Raw genomic sequence first — 17,988 nt, 5'->3', positions numbered from 1 at the left:
AAGTCATGAGGCATTGCGTATAAAGGGCCGCAGGCTTATCAAGTATGATATCTCCACCATCCTTGATTAAATAGAGTGTTATTCCATCTTCTCCAGCAGTCTTTCCCCTGGTCATGTCTTTCAGGACCCTTCTAACTTCATCGCTAGTTATCGCCTCTGTATCCTGTTCATCACTACTTTGAATGAAAGTAGCTTGGCTGCTTTGGGGACTGTACAGGTCAGTATAGAATTCTACCGCTGCTTTTACTATGTAATCGAAATTGTGATGATATTAGCCTGCTTATCTTTCAGTGCATACATTCTGCCTTGTCCTATGCCAAGTTTTTTTCTCAGTGATTTCATTCTGCGTCCATACTTTACTGCTTCCTCAATCTTTTCCCGTTATTATTTCGGATATCATTTACTATCTTCTTGTTGATCAGTTTAGAAAGTTCATCAAATTCTATCTAATCTCTCCAGTTTGACACTTTCATGTTTTGCCGTTTCTTTATCAGGTCCTTTGTTACTTGGGAGAGCTTACCTACTGGTTGCCTTGGTGCCTTACCTCCCACTTCAATTGCTGCTTCTGAGATCAGCCTAGTTACGGTTTCATTCATTCCCTCTATATTGTCTTCATCTTCCTGTTCTAAAGCTGCATATTTGTTTGCACGCACAAGCCTGAATTGGTCTGCTTTTACCCTTACTGCTTCTAGGTTGACCTGTTTCTTCTTGACTAATTTTACTCTTTCTGTCTTGAAATTTAGAGAAATCCTAGACCTCACTAACCTATGGTCCCTGGACTTTACCCTACCTAACACTTCTACATCCTACATCGGCAGAGAGTATGAAATCTATTTCATTCCTTGGTTCTTCATTAGGGCTTTTCCAGGTGTTCATTATTCGGAGCTTATTCCTTTCCGCGAATTCTACCAACATCTCTCCTCTAGTGTTCCTTGAATCGAGGCCGTAGTTGCCAATTGCTTGCTCACCAGCCTGCTTTTCCTCCACTTTTGCATTGAAGTCGCCCATGACTACAGTATACTGTGTTTATATCTTTCTCATTGCTAATTCAGCGTCTTCATAAAACTGTTCTATTTCTTCATCATCGTGACTGAAGGTTGGGGCTTAGGGTTGTACAACCTTCATTCTATACCTCCTATTGAGCTTTTTTACGACGACTGCTACCCTCTCATTAATGCTGTCGAACTCATCAATGTTGCCCGCTGTGGTCTTATGGACTTTCTGCACGAGGAAGAAGAATAACGTTAACTTTATTATCAAATCAATCAGATTTGAGTCTGGCGTCTTTTTAGTGGGTCTGGGCAGCCGCCGCGGACGCGGATCCGAGAACTTGTCACGAAGCGGCTTCCTCGGCTCGCTTGACGGCCAAGAAAGGAACCAGGAAGGCCAATTCCTGTTCTGATGAGGTAGTGACCTTGATAAAGCTTAGTGGGCCTGCCTAATTTGGTTGCGCCTGGACTGGTATATCCCCACTAGGTCTCGGCGTTATTTTACAGCGAAGCTCTTAAGGGCCCACTCTTCGATGGTCGCGTCCGGCGACAGAAACACAAAACACCGCATGTCCACGAAGTGAATGATGAAGAGTGGGCGAAGCACCGGAAGCATTAGCCGGAAGCCCGCTTTCGGAAGCCGGAGCTTCGCGTACATATACTATACATACAAAACAGGGTGTTTCAGCGAACACTTTCAAAAATTCTTAACCGTTAACGGGGGCAGATAGCACAATTCTAGTTCATGAGCTGGTCTACTCGAAGAGGTGGACATTGCTTGTACAATAAATTGAAATGCATAATCGAATAATTAACAGAAATGTACTAATTAGGTTTTTTAACTAATTACCTGATGGCCCATATTGTAATTTACAAATTGTTGCCGTGGAGTTCGCAAGGCGATCCGGATCCACTTGGAACGAATCCTCGGTATGACACCAGTTTCGAGATTATAATTCGCGAACTTTACGGAAAAATGCATTTGCGTTCCAGTTAGGTTCTTAAAAAAAACGTCGCTTTATGCAGTGAAGCACAATATGCACAATGCATTTCTACCGTAACTACCGGACAAGATAGTTAGACGTTCGCAGAACGCAGGACTTAAATTTCACCGATGAATGAGGCTTATTGCTGAAGATTCATGTAGATTTAGATTTGTACTGTATACAAATTCCCAATGTGATTCTTCTTTATGTGCGCATTCAGTTGCGAAAATACTGCATTTGAGTGAGAAATATAGGTATCCTTCGAATGTACGATGTCTGAGGAATACGGTGATATTTTACGTATGTGGTAATAACGTTTATAATGGCCGACGATAACAGATTTCGGGCAGAGTTATTCTATGAAAATGGCTTCCTTTGTTTACATTCGTGGGGTGGTTGTTTTTTCTTCGCTTGTACCGATCAATGAATATTCCTTACTGCAAACTATTGATTTCTTCAGTTTCTCTTATTCACTGGAACTCGACTTTGATAATTATTACCACGTTATGAATAAAGTTAATACCGTTTTGAGCGGATTTTGTGTGCCCTTGTGTGTTTATATTAGCCTGGGAATGAAGAGGAAATTGAATGGCTAATAACTTTGGATCTAGGTGGGCTATCGAGATTATTTTTGTTGTGCCGTGATCGCTATATTCTTCTACAGGTGTAGGGCAACATTCAGAGTTCACAGAAATGAGGAAATATTTCCAACATAAATGTTCGAGGAGCGCACTTACCGAGCAGCCGGCAGGCGCCGTCACGCACTACGTATATTTCCTGATATTACAATGATATTACAATAATATTGCAAATATATATTTCCCTAATTACAGTGATGAAATAAAGAATTTAAATTTTTAAATACTCTATGGTACTTTTTGGTGTTTCAATAAAGCCATTTTAAACTAGATGTGTTTGGTTAATATTTCTGTTCTTGCAGACAATTCAATGCAGCGGTAACGCTGTGCTAAAGGCGGCTTACCGCCGCTGTAGGAGTTCATTCAACTAGCGATGAAAATATTAAGTGCGTAAGCGCCTGTTTTGACTTTCTACCGCCATTTTCATGCGTTTCTGCTTCCCTTTGCGCATTTGCTCCTCGCGTTCCTATGAGGCCGCGATTGACGTCTAAGCCGTGTATTGACGTAGTTCCACCCCGTTTACGCGCTTAGACGTCATTTGAAAAGGAAAAGTCAGAATGAACGCTCCCATTTGTTTCTCTATTTTATTTTATATATGCTTGCTTGATGTTTCGTGACGTTTGCGAGCCTTTACTACTTCTTTGGCTTGCGAGCCTTTACTGCTGACGAAAGGGAATAACATTGCCAAATATCTCTCATGAGTAATTTTCTGCTGTAACAGGGGGTTATTGAGCATCATTGAATCTACATAGCTATTGGAGAATACATTAATGCAGCACTTGTGCATGAGCAACTAATCAACCACGCACGTGAAAGCCGTTAATAACGCATCATTTGCACTCAAGCATGCTTACAGTCGGAGTATTGCATATGAAGGCGCTATGATGCATATAAATCCCTAAAACATCATAATTCGCATAGTTTGAAAGCCCCTCGCCTTCGCTCAGGGATTCCGCGAGCCGCGACCAGCACGAGAAAGGACCAGTGACGCAAGGAACAGATCTGACTTTACGACGTAACGAAGCACTCAAACACTAAAAAAGCACAAATGCACCCAAACAAGTAGAAAGCACAAAGCGAAGCGGCAAGCAACTGAAGAGCTATGCTAACAAGTGTACTGACAATAGAGAGACAAAATAACAGCCTTAGCAGAGAATCAATCGCCGCAACTTCGCGACCGATAACACAACACGCCAGGCCAAAAGCAAGCGCCGGACCGGCCAGGCAAACACGGGTTCTCGCCAATGCTGAAAACAAATCCTTCGTTTTCACAGACACTACACAAAGCGTTTTCCCTCGCTCCGCAGCACGCTCGGCCTAAACCTAGCGTAGTCGCGCCCGACCAGTGCCTAACTAGGCCACCCCTCGAAAAGCCCCTGAGTACAGTTGCCGCTGCGTTCTTATCGGGCAGCCTCCTTCCCGGCAGCCCCGCGCGAGTTCTTACGCCAGCCCACGCAAGCTCGATGCAGCGCGCGCTGTTGTGGCGCGCCTTTCAAACTCTTCCACTGCGTGTGCTGCAGAGGAGGGCCCAACAAGTTACATGTCAAACTTAATCCCATGTTTCATAGTGGGCTGACTGGAGCGGCCGAAAAGCGTGCAAGAGGCAAGTCATCATGTCCAAGGACACGTGCCGCAGTGACTTGCTGGGTGATCTATCTACGTCGTCGCCCTCATAGAGTTTCTTACACTTACATACAGAACTTTTGAGCTAGTTTCTACGGGTGCTGCAAGTGCGGCAGTCCAGCCAGCATGTGAATGATGGGTACTAGATGGATTTGCCTAAACATCGTCCTTCTGGCTTTAAATAGCCTCGTGACATTGCGAAGTGCTCATTCTTAAAAAAGTACTGCCTGATAAGTGTTAAAAACATCACAAAATATTACGACTCCAGGATTGAATACAGGGCTTGAAACCCGATATTGAAACCATCACGTCACGAACGCATAGGCAAGCGGAACCACCGACATTATCAGCGATTATGCATGCTGGCAGAGTCTGTTTACCTTCTGCATTAACAGAGGTATAAGTTGCTTTAAAATGTAGTGCAATTTAGGCCCAGATAAAGCGTCATAAACGAAGCCACAGCAACGTCTGAATACACAAGCACGAAGATCAGACAAATCCATGCACTATCCATAATTTCCATGCTGGCTGTGGAATCCCTGCGACAGGATTTCCTCTAGTAATTGCCGAAAAGTCTATGGTCGCCCTGCTGCTCAAAGTAATATGGGTGTTGTCGGCTTCATTGCTGGAGTGACCCCACCATTCCGGAAGGTTTGGCATGCCCTCCTTTTGAAACTTGGCTGAAATTGCTTGGTTGAAAAGCTGAAACTTGGTCTGTGCTTTGAAGGTTATATTGGCTCGTATCTCCGTAAGTAAGCTATAATATGATATTTTATATGTTGTCTGCACGTATGCATTTACTTCCTCTATTATGGGTACCTATCGCATTACTCACTCACAACGAACCAGGTTTTTCACCATAAATTTACATGGTGTAGTTCTTAAACCATAGAAATGTTTTAAATAAAAAGAGTGAGCGTAGCCAACGTGGCGCTCTCGCAGGAGTTCCTTGGCGAAGAGGACATACTCCCGCTAATAACGTGAGTTTCCCTGGACTCAAAAACGAATATTTGTTAACACACTTTTTATGATAATTTTAAGGGCAGTTGTTCATATGACAAACTTGGACGCAGTCACGTTTTTGTGCAAACCGCTCTTTTTTTTACCTTGGAAATCGTACTTAATTATAAAAAATACATCATCAAATTTCAGCGCTAAATGCAGCCATTATTGTAGCTGAGCCTACCGGAGCGCAAAAAGGCTGCCTGACTATCCAGTCAGATGCAAACATCCCGTCACGCAAAACACGACATATTAGAAAGAGTCGACTCATACGGCACGTTTGGCCTCGCAAGTATCTGGCATGACCTGCTCCATTTCTATTTGCCGCGACATGCAGTCGTTCAAACTTCATCATGCAGTTTGCCGCGGGGCGTTTTCGTCTGACACAGCAGTGGGGGCGCGCTTGGTTTCAATAGTGCGTGGATTCACAATAAAACTCAATCATGAATATCTCCATTTCGGCGCGATATTTAAGATTAAAGAAAAGAATACCGGTGCATTAAAATGCAACTGTGTCCAAATATGCCATATAAATAACTTCCCTCAAGGCTATGAAAAAAGCTATTTAGCAATTTCTTTGTAATTCTACAGCAGAAACTCACGTTATCAGCGGGTAATTATGTCCACCTCATTTACGAACTCTTGTGCAAGAACGCCACGTTGGTTACGCTCATGACCTTTCTTATAAAAATTCTAAGATAAGAATCTAATTCTGGGATTTTGCATTCTGAAACCACGATCTGATTATGAGGCACTCCGTAGTAGGGGTCCCCGGAATAATTTTGACCATCTGGGGTTCTTTAACGTGCACCCAATGTACGGGTGTTCTTGCATTTCGCCTCGATGTGGATGGGGCCGCCGCAGGCGGGATTTTATGCAACGACCTCGTGGTTAGCAGAGCAACGCCAAAGCCACTAAGCAACGAAAGCGGATATAAAAATGTTGTATAATCCAAATGTATTGCTATGCTGCCCTTACTCTCAGCGTTGTTCTATGAAAGCCGCTGCTGTACTTTATTGAATTGTTATGATAACCAGGTCACTTCTGTGTCATTCCGACGTATTCTTTACGTCTAGCTGTTCATCTTAATGTCCATTTCTAGATGGTGCACCACCATGCATGTTATTCACGTGTTGTTACGGCGATAAAGAGGTTTGTGCTCCCATCTTGGAGCTGCGACCTGCCGTTGTGTTTTCTCCCGCTTGCCAGTTTATCCAGAGGGCGGCGGTTGAATCTACGTTTCGTTTTGCCAGTACCCGAGTATTTGCCTTGAAGAACTACGCGGTCCGTTGATGCCCTTGGCATAGGCGTGTGCGAATATCCAAATTTCGAATGCAAATTGCATAGCCTTTGCTATTACATTTACATTGGATGCCAGAATCCATTATTTGAAGCTGTTGTATCTTTATTTCTGTTCGAGAAACCGAGCACACTGTAAGAATACTAGAAGCATACTACAGGTACGCTAGAGACCGTATACAGCGGACAGTTTAAGGGGCAAAAAGCAAAACGTGCGATTGACTCTGATACCACACGACTGGTCATCACGCTTTCTGAGTGCAGCCGGATGTCTAAACCACAGCAACAGGAGCATGCACTAAGTGAAAACTGGTTAAGTTTTTGTTCGCATTCGAATCTGGTAATGCGAATTTTGTTAACAAGAGGAGATCACTGGTCGGGGTTCGCAGGTCGCGCAATCGCAGTGGACGACGTACACAGCCCTGATAATTAACGACGAATATACATCTCGTCTCGCCTTAGTTTCCTACTTTGTAGCAGGTGCAGAAATTAAAAGGGCAACGCAAAAACGCTCGTGTACTCGGATAAGAAGAAGAAGCACGATAAGAAGCCCCATGTAGTCCAAATTATTGTCAAATGGCACTCTAGATCGTGCCTCATAATCATATTTCTGTTTGATCATGGTTAACCCTTGAATTTAATTGTTATAAAAATAAAAGTGTGTTGTTTCACTGAACTTTTAGTTCTGATCACGTACAGCCTAATAAGTATCCTTCACCGACTGAGCTGTTGCCGAAACACAACACACCAAGGCACTTTGGGTGTATATATTTAATTACCTCTATCTTTTATTATCCCCGTGACTAATTCATTGTTAATAAGGTAATATAATAATAGCGTAGCTAACTGGGCAGACAAGTATGTAGAGATAGCTCAAACTGTTCTCGCTGAATACGCGCATGGGGAATTATCAGCCTCTTGCATGTTAAAGATTATTACAGTTTTCAGTGCCACTGAAGGCAATATTACCCGCAGTCTACGGACTTCTCACACATAAACGTCATCAGAACGCATTGTAGTACTGACGGGGTAAGAACTATCTTCTGTAAAGAAAAAATTCGGTAGAGACACTTAAGACTGCTTGCGTGTGGGAATGCGAAAGCATGATAGTCCCTTTGGTGAAAGGTTCCGCGACTTCCTTGTCCACGCAAGCTCTCGCCTGCGTTCTAATTGCGCCGGGCTAACGCCAAATCAAAACGCGCCAAGCATGTGAACGCGCTCGCTTGCCCCTGAGGAGTTCATAACTCGGAGGACCGCGCAGCGGTGTTCAATTGGACATTAATTATCTTCATTTTATACACTCATGACGTGGCACCACCTACTTGGTAGGCTGCGCCTTCATGTGCCCAATGACGCACGCACTATGCACACCTTTAGTCAGCCAGAGCCATGAAGCCGCCGAGGCGTTGGAGAAGAGTGCTCGTCTAGCACCCCGGAGGCCAGGGTTCTGACTCCCTCCCAGACCGACATTTACCAAATGTGGTTTTCATTGATTTACTCGGTTTGAAGGAACCTCTCTGAAAAATTACAAGTCAGTCTGAGCATGTTGACATGTTTTTACTCTTTGCGCCGTCGGCCAGTTTTGATAACATCATTCGGTGGCGATGCTGACGACGCCGGATTTGCGTGTAATGGGGCATATAATATAAAGTTATAGTTCAGCCGGTTTACGGGCTAGCGGAACGAGCAGGCGAGCCGAGAGGGCAGCGAAGCACCGCACGAAAGATTTTTGGCTCAGCGATCCCTCGCTCGGTTGAACTGAGTAAAGTCACTGGAACCTGGAAAGTACTGCAACCGCCAGAGCGCGCGCAGGCAACACTGCGCTGTTGATGCCAGACTTCGTCCAACGCGTCTCGCGGGCGGCAGCCGCTCAGCTATGTAGCTTCGCTTTCAGCGGTTTATATTATCGCAAATCGACAGATTTCATCGTCTTTATATAAAAGGTGAGATGGTGCATCTGCTGTGCGTGCGAAGGAGTACAGATAAGTACGATCGGAAAATGTTTACAGACGTCAAATTGCATGCAGCGAGACCGGCTAACTGGCACTCGAGCGGCCGTTCTTTCGTTCGTTCACCTTCCCGATAAGTTTTGTGCTCGTTGGGAAACTATCCAAGGATACTGCTAAACTGCTTGACAGCGTGCATAGTTAGGCAACATTAGTCGTGCTTTAAACATTTTATACGTCGCAGGCCTACGTGAATCTCGGGTTTGTTTACATTGCCTGTTTTACACTCGTAGCTAACTCGTAGCTGTTCGACGCGTTGCGGTAAACGCGAGCAGCCCTTCGGCGGGTTTTCTAGGCTTGCTACAGTGAAGAACAGCACGATGGTTGTCGTCGCGGGCCATGTGAAATCCGCAAACAAAACCATGTTTCGCTTAACTAGATACGATGTAAATATCATGTATTCGGAAAGTGAAGCATTCATCTGTGCGCCACCCGTTCTAAATGCAAAACGAACCCTATGCTCGTGTGTTACATAGGATTTTTTAGCCTGACTAGGTCTCAAACGCTGCCACTCATCGTTTATAAGCAAGGATGTAATTGCTTTCGAACGTGGCTACTCCTTTGCTCGCGCTCGAAACGATTGATACAGATCGACTTCGATGAAGATAAACAGGTCACTGAGTGCTGCACATGGAAAGGTATGCTAAAGCACATTTATCCAGGTCACGTTCCCGTTGTTTGAAGCAGTAATAAAGAACAACACACGAGAAAATGTATATTTTAATATTCGATATTGACAGGTCGACAGATCTTTATTGCAGTGGTTTTCTCACGAAATTGTGTTATTTTTGACAAAGTCACCCGCATTCCGACGCTCTTCGAGCCACATTTTGCTCGGTTCTGCGTACTTCTGATCATTTCGATATTCACTTTGTTTGCGCAAGGCGAATCGCAGCCTTCAAAGCAAACGCATGAAGAAGCTTCGATCTCGATCACATTGTATGGCATTTAGGCTGTTCGATGATACCGCAAAGGTTCTCAGCTTTGCGATATCATCGAATTCCCGTTATGGGAAGAACTTGATGCACTTTATTCGGTGCAGCCAGATGTGACGGCGCTTGGTGTCACTCTTTCCGCTTAATTGGGACCGCGAAAAGAGCTTTCCCGGACACCCGGTGGTTGCTGCACCCGAAAGCGCAGCACTCAGGCATTTCCTTTCGTTTCGTTTTAAGTCTAGGAAAGTTCCATATGCCCTAAATTACACAAAATGCAAAATACGACCTCGTCGATGGATCATACGCGCGGCGTGTGCGAGTGACGTCTTTTTCTGCTTGCCCGCTCCGGCGCGGCGTGGACCATCTATGGCGGAAAGTCATCACCTGACTGCAACTGGCCAATCGGCGGCGCGGCAGCAAAGAGAAAAGGGTTGCGGTACTTTCCAGGTTCCAGTGACTTTAGAACTGAGGGCTTTGGTGTGCCACCTGTCGAATTATGTTGGAGTTAGCGTCAGGTCGTGGCCAACTAGCGCTCTCTTCTGGTTCTCGATCGCAGTCATCTATTTCAAATCTTCCCTAAACGGCCTCGTTGCTGAAACCTCCTGCAGTATACCGAGGTCCTCTTCAGTGGTAAAACACATGCGTGACTTTTTCGCCTGCTGGTGAGCCAGCGCCGCGTTTGAATACGACGCCGACGACATGAAACTGTTCGCGCGGGTGGTCGCCATGTTTGTTTCGCAAAAAACAATTGTCCGCTGCGCGCACTCCGCTGGGGAGAGGAAACCAGCTGAGTGAAGGGCCCGCTCCATAGAGTTATTATACTGACTCTAGAGGACAAGCTGCCCATAGGGCCCATGCATTGAAATCGGTCACTGCGAGAGCGCCACCATTATGATACGCTGATGTTGCCAGCTCCTGAGACGCTTGCTAGACTTGGCGATAGTAATCAGCTTTAATCTGGCAACCTATGGTAGTGTGTTTATGCAGCCGTGCAGCTGGCATTTACGCAACCCAAGGAACATCCTGTTAAAATTTCCGGTGGTATGTGCTTTTCAACAGTCATGCACCAGCGAAAATACCGTATAGCTGTTAAGGCTTCCCAGTTTGCTGTCGCAAGTGTCACTTGACGATATTATGAGTTAGGAGCTCGAAGCCGTAGTCGTGGCGTCTAAACTCGCGAGGTCGAGATATTTTAAAAGTGCCTGCGCCCATCATCTTTCTTTTTTTCTCGGTGCAGTGGGCACAATGAACCAGAAGGATATGGAGGGCATCCGGTGCAGTCGCGAATGGGGGTGATGGAATATATAGCTCGCGTCACGGGGCGGCCAAAAGTGCATATATATGTATATATAGTTATACTTCTTGGTTCTAGCGACCCTGATATTGCCTAAATAATAGCACAGTTAGTTGTATGAACTGTATGCTTAATATGCTTTGTTATGGTGCCCTAAAGGAATGGGTCTAAAGGAAGTTTTATATATTTTGTTCTTTCGTGCCGCTTCTTTACCCCCCCCCCCTGTTTTCTACGAAAGATTGACCAGTCACTGCTGTCACCTTGCCGCAGTTAATGTTGTCACCTTGTCAATAACATAATAACCGTCGTACGCATTACCGTAATGAACACAATTCCACGTTGAGGTTGTTAAATTTCTTTATTGTACACTGAGAGAACTGTAAAACAAAACTTTCAACTCTAGAATCACGTCAAAGGTGGGGCTATCACTCACATAGAGCACGCATAGTGTATAAAATCAGGCACAATTATATTATTTAATACACATCAGCATATTTAAAAAAAACAGCTTGCTCATTTTCTACTTTTGTATGCTACAAGTGCACTACTTTTAACCCAGCAAATGTACCTGCAGATTCTTCTTTTCTAAGGTAAAGTTATGGGTTTTAAGTCATGAAGTGAATGCACATTATATTAAAAGTTTACATTGGTGCTTTCTCACACTTTCATTGCATATACATTTTATTCACACACACACGCTTTACAGACCTTCAAGTTGCTGCTTGATGTTTTATTTTATTTTAATTTTTATTTACAAATACTGCGAGCCAATAACTCTGGCCCAAGCAGGAGGGGGACTATATACAACACAAGAGCAGGTTTGTCTACGAACATGCCAGCAGAACACATTAATAGAGCTTCCTAATCCAAACAGGTAAAACATAATAAATGTGCATCGCGAAAGCATCAAAGTCATGTACATTGAAAACAAATAACTACATCAACATTCCCAAGCAAGTCAAACATAACGAGCAGCATTGTACAGTGGAGAGCACTACAAAAATGTTTTTCTATTTCACTGATATAATTATCTGAATCGAACACTTTAATTGGCAACAAATTCTAATCAGCAACAGTTCTGGGAAAAAACTATGCTTAAATCCTTCAGTGTTGGCAAATATTGGAGCTAGCAAGTGTGGGTGAAATCGCCTTGTTTTCGTTCTCGCTGCTGGCTAAACACAATCAGGCAAATTAACATTTACCTTTCTTGAAATAATTTTGTGCAGAAAGGCTAGGCGAGCAGCTTTTCGACGAGCCTCCAATATTGAAATATTATGTTGTTGCATGAGTAAAGATGGCGAATCACACCTTTATACTTTCCAAAGATGAATCTTACTGCTTTCCTTTGAATTCTTTCCAATTTTGCAATATCTTTTTTAGTGTGAGGATCCCAAATGACCGCCGCGTATTCGACCTTCGACTTAACGCAACCATTATAAGCTAGCTATTTTGTACTTATACGAGCCTTTTTTAGTTTTCTCTTCAGAGTCCAAAGTTGCCTGAGCGCAGATGTACAAATGCTTGAAATGTGACTAGACCATGTAAGTTTATCGGTTAGAATGACATTCAGATAATCGTAGTTGTTAACTTGAGAGACTGAATTATTACGAAGACTATATTAAAATGTAGTGTGTGACTTCTTTCTTGTTATACGTAAGAGTACTGTTTTCTCAATGTTTAGCTGCATGCCCCACTCCTGGCATCATTCATCTATTGACTGCAGTCTTCTAAGCAAAAATTGGTCGGTTCTAGACGATATTTTTTTAAAAACTACACAATCGCCCGCAAGCAATCTGACACCCACTTCTTTTGGAATTACTTCAACTAAATCATTAACATAAATTAAAAACAACAGCGGTCCTAACACACTGCCCTGCAGACCACCAGATGTAACTCGCAACACATCGGAGAAGCATCCACGCACCTCAACAAACAGTTTTGTTATGCAGATATGCTTTAGTCCAATGAGCAATTCCGGATGGGAGTCCTTAAACGAAAGCCTAGTGTGGGACACTGTGTCAAATGCCTTCCAGAAGTCCAAAAATAATACATCGATTTGACCAGACACATCAGGAACACGAGAGAACTCTTGAACAGTTGACACAAGTTGTGTGACAGTCGACATATTCTTTCTAAAACCATGCTGGTATGACGACAACACATTTTCTTGCATAAAAAACTCATAAATGTAGTTGGCAACAATGTGTTCTAATAACTTTCCGCAAGTGCTGGTAATCGAAACAGGACGGTAATTTTTTATCGACGAGAGATCGCCTTTTTGAACATCGGGACCACGCGTGCCTTACTCCAGTCGAGAGGTATGACGCTAGCATTAAGTGAATATTGAAATATGTTGGTAAGGAAAGCACATATTTGTTCAACGTAACGCCTTAAGAACGCGTTAGGAATGGCATCGGGTTCAGAAGATTTCTTAGGGTTAATATTGAGCAACATTTCCAGCACTCCCGCACGTGATATAGTTACATTCTGCGGCAAAGGAAACCCTGAATTAGTCTTGTATTCATCACATTCCGAGAAAACGATCTCAAAGTATTTATTAAAATGGTTCGCAATCTCTATGGCATTAGTCACAGGAATAGTATCCACAGTTATCTTTGATATTTCATTTTTACCACTGCCTAAATAATGCCAACAATGCCAAGGTTTTTTTCAAAGACCCTGTGTCTGGCTTTGTTAATGTTTGTTATCAATTTTTGCTTTAATTCCACAAACTGTGCGTTGAAGATTTGTGCTGTTGGAGCAGTCTCTTAATTTTGCGCTTAGTATGAATAATGTCACGGTTAATCCAAGGACTAGATCGGTGCTTGTAGAGTTTCCGAAGTGGAACAAAATTATTGACACAGTACTCAGTAGCACCACGAAAAAGTTCCCATAATGATTCGACATTGTTATTTGCGATGGCAAGATGCATAGGTGGAAAGTTTTCATTTTGACGGGAGGGGGGGGGGGGTCTGGGGCCCGACCAGCTTTCTGAAACCTACCCATGTATGTATGTATATGTATATATATATATATATATATATATATATCAGAAGAAGAAGCCGACAAACAATGACACCAAGAACATCATAGGGGAAATTACTTGTACTTATTAATTGAATTAAAGAAATGCATGCTAAATGAAAATGGATGAAAGAACAAATAGCCGCAGGTGGGGAACGATCCCACGTCTTCGCGTTACGAGTGCGATGCTCTTACCATTGAGCTACCGCGGCGCCGTTTTCCCATTCATTTTCTAGGGTATTTATGATTTGCAACTACAAAATTTATCATTTCTTTAGTTCAGTTAGTAAGTACAAATAATTTCCCCAATGTTGTCCTTGGTGTCATTGTTCATTGTGGCTTGTTATGAGATAATTAACAAAGATCGGGCCCCTCGGTTCCCTTTCTCCTCGTTCATTACATAACGAGGGCTCAAATCCGGCAACATTGATGCCTTCCGGTAGCATACGTGGCTTTATTGACCAGATGTCTTTACCCAAAAAGATCACGTGCTCGTTACGCCTGCGGCAGAAAGGATGCTGCCCATCCGCCGCCTAGGTTTGTGAGTGCTGGCACTAGCTAACACTCCCAGGGTTAATTCTAGTCGTAAGACATAAATACCCCAGAAAGTGAATGGGAAAACGGTGCCGCGGTAGCTCAATGGTGAGAGCATCGCTCGCGCAATGCGAAGACGTGGGATCATTTCCCACCTGCGGCCAGTTGTTTTTTCATCCATTTTCATTTTCCATTAATGTATTCCCTATTGAAAGTCCCAGCATTACCCATCATTAGTTTTATGCTGGGCATGCCGCGAAATGTGCTGGGCATGCTGGATAAAGTGCTGGGCACGATGGAATTCATCGTGGGTATGCTGGGTGCACGGTGGGCGATATAGATGGTGCTGGGTAGATGCTGGATAGATGGTTGAATACCTACTGGGTGACTCGTCTCAATGGTGGGTGTACTGGGTGGACGGTGGAATACATACTGGGCGACCTGTGCAAGTGATGGGTGAATGATGGGTGTACTGGTTGGGTGGTGGGTGAATGGTGTGCGTGCTGGGTGAATGGTGGGTGTACTGGGTGGATGGTGGGAGGATTATGGGTGACTATACAGGGTGTTTCAGCGAACGCTTTCAAAAATGTTTAAAGGTTGCCTGTGGTAGATAGCACAATTCTAGTTAATGAGCTGGTCCACTCGAAGCGGCGGACATTACTTGGAAAAATATAAATGCATAATCAACAATACAAATAAGAAAAAATCACTAATTTAGTTTCTAACTAATTACCTATTGTCCCATATTCCAATTTACAAATTCTAGCCTTTGAGTTCGCAAGACGGATGCACGAATTATCAGGATGACATCAGTTTTGAGATAATAATGATTAAGATATAAAGGTTTTGGTTGCCTGTGGCAGCTAGATAGCACAATTACAGTTCATGATCTAGTGTGCTCGAAGAGGTGGACATATACTTGCACACAACATTCAAATCTTCTGTTGAAGTATCAGTGTTATACTTTAAGCAGTTAAATCAACATTGGAAGTGGTTTATTTTCTACCATCAGTTGGATTGAACTTGTTCAGTCACACCTTCTTTGGAACTTCATCATGTTAAGCTCAATGTTCTTACCAGCATCCAATTTTTGAGAGTGATGCCTGGTTTTTACTCGAAGGGTGCTTGCATCCTCTTTCTTTTCTACATAAACATTAGGTTGTTTCTCAAAGAATACCGCCTGTGCAATGGTCTTGAAACTGAATCTGATTAGCGTATGATTGAGAAGAGTGTGTATCAGGAAAGTCAAGCTTCTTTCATGACTGTCTTCTCTGCCAAACAGCTGGGAACGTGCTTGCATTTTTGCAGGATTAAGTATATTTACATATTCCGAAATGCTACACAGGGTGTTTATTTTTATGTTTTACGGAATTGTTAGAAGTTGCGTGCTGTGGCCGGTAGTATAATTCTTATCATTGAGCTGTGTTATTCGATGAGGCAGACATTAGTAGCACGAGAAATGGAAACACATATTTAACTATAATTAACAAAATTTCACTAATTAACTTCTTAGTTAATTACTTTACGACATATATTACCATTTACAAATTGTAGCCGGTGAGCTTGTCAGGCGTATCCACTTGGAATTACTTTCCAGAATAACACCAGTTTGGAGATATGCGCCATCGAACTCGCTGTAAAAATGCACTGTTATTCTACTTACTTTTTTACCAAAATGCTGTTTTATACATGGAAGAACAAAAGTAACTTGAACGCCTTTGTTTTTCGTCCCACAGTTTGGGTAATAATATCTTCACACTGGTGTTATCCTGGAAGTTCATTTCAAGTGGACACGCCTTGCAAACTCACCGGTTACAATGAGTGCCGTAAAGTAATTAACTAAGAAGTTCATTAGTCAATGTTTAGTAATTAGTTGAATATGTGTTTCGATTTCTCGTCCTACTAATGTTTGCCTCATCGAATAACCCAGCTCAGTGATAAGAATTATGCTACCTGCCACAGGCAGTATTAAAAATTCCGTAAAGCTTAATTTTGAACACCCGGTATATATATATATATATATATATATATATATATATACGTATGCGCTTGGTAGCTTTTTCTCTAGTGATCACGGTGAATGTATTAACAAGATATGTTTCCGTATTTCAATTAAGCTATTGATTGCTGGAACATAGACACTGGATTTTCTCGAATACAGTGATACTGTATTCGAGAAAATCACCTAATTGCTGCGACTCGATGACTCTGGGATATTCTCATTAAATTAATTACTAATGCATCTGGGTACTTTCTCGCAAAAAACACAACAGAGAGTGAGAAACTTAATGACTTCTGAACTGGTGGAAGTAAATGCCCTGTTCCCGTTAACGAAAATGTCAACTAATTGACTATTGCCGAAGCGCCGGAGCTAAAAGCTTCAATAATGAACTCGTGAGGCCGCTAACTGCTGTTTGCGTCCCCTGCATTCTTGGCATGAAAATGGGCGCGATTAACCCTTGTCGCACGATATGCGCGCGACGTTGACAAGCGACGCCAAAGAGATCGCTAACGCTCAAGCCGGTTGCTTTGCTGGTGACACCACAGGTGAAACCACATATACGTGCTAGGGACGGCTGCAAGTGACGCGACGTTGAGGCAGTGCGATACGCAGCTTGGTTGATAATTTGCATGCGTCGGTTAATAACGCCACTGCTACGGCGGACTCGTCATTTACACTGTAATTTGCCCGTAAGTGCAATCACTACTGCTGCCAGCTTGCCACGAACTTTACCCCCATTGCTGAAGAGCTGCGTTTTCTGGGATCGAGCGGATCGCCGCCAGAAGACCGCGCCTGTCACACACCGCATGTATACAACCCACGGAAACAGCAGTTGTGTTTCTTCGTATATCGTGTCGAGTTGCGGCGGCGATGGGCATGCAAACCTACGGCTACTCGATCGAGAAGCACAAGGTTGGACAAATGACACGGAGCTGCGGTAATCATGAAGACGCCCTCCACTGCGACATACACGGCCCTGAATATTTCACAGCGCTTCTTAAAAAAAAGGGTTTTGCGCTCACCGCTGCACTCTTCTTGCTCATAGTTTGCAGAACGATCGTATTTCAAGTTCTGCTTCGTTTAGTGTAACACTGAACCGGAGTTATTTGCCTGGTTTTCAAGAAATAAAAAGACAAATTTGCCTTCACTTATGGGGAATCCGAACTGTTCCACCGGCGGCGCTAGCATAAACTTATGTCGCCGCCTGCCGGCAGCTGCAGAAAACAGCCAGTAAGCCAGGTTAGCTGCGTGTTCTAGGAGCGGGCAACAGGCGGCAAACCACTCTGACCAGCTGCTTTCTGCAGATTCCGGCAGGCGGCGAAACAAGTTTATTATAGCACGTCGGTGTAGCAGCTCGCATCACCATAAATGAAGACAAATTTGCATTTTTTTTCTTGAAAACCAGGCAATTAACTGTGGTAGGTGTTATACTCCCTGTTGAAAAAAATGTGAACGAGAATGTACGAGAAATAGTGTACGCGATTATTGCTCCGTAGACTGTGCGAGAAACTCGTTCAGTCTGCGAGAACTCGTTGAGTCTACGAGAACCTCGTACAGTCTACGCAGCATCATCGCGTACATTTCTCGCACACATGTGTACGAGATCGCGTTCTTGTCACTGAACGAGATTCTCGTACATTATGAACGAGTTCGTTT

At 43.4% G+C, this 17,988-nt stretch overlaps 1 non-coding gene across 1 annotated transcript; it reads left to right on the top strand.

The window, feature by feature from the left end:
• The first annotated feature begins 14,421 nt into the window (after nucleotides 1-14,421).
• Trnaa-cgc (transfer RNA alanine (anticodon CGC)) lies at nucleotides 14,422-14,493 on the top strand. The gene has a single exon. It is a non-coding gene; the product is annotated as a tRNA-Ala (tRNA).
• Nucleotides 14,494-17,988: the final 3,495 nt, after the last annotated feature.

The sequence above is a fragment of the Dermacentor silvarum genome, chromosome 3 (assembly GCF_013339745.2).
Source record: "Dermacentor silvarum isolate Dsil-2018 chromosome 3, BIME_Dsil_1.4, whole genome shotgun sequence".
Lineage (NCBI taxonomy): Eukaryota > Metazoa > Arthropoda > Arachnida > Ixodida > Ixodidae > Dermacentor > Dermacentor silvarum.
Note: the sequence above shows the minus strand (reverse complement) of the source record. Positions and strands in the feature narration are given on the sequence as shown.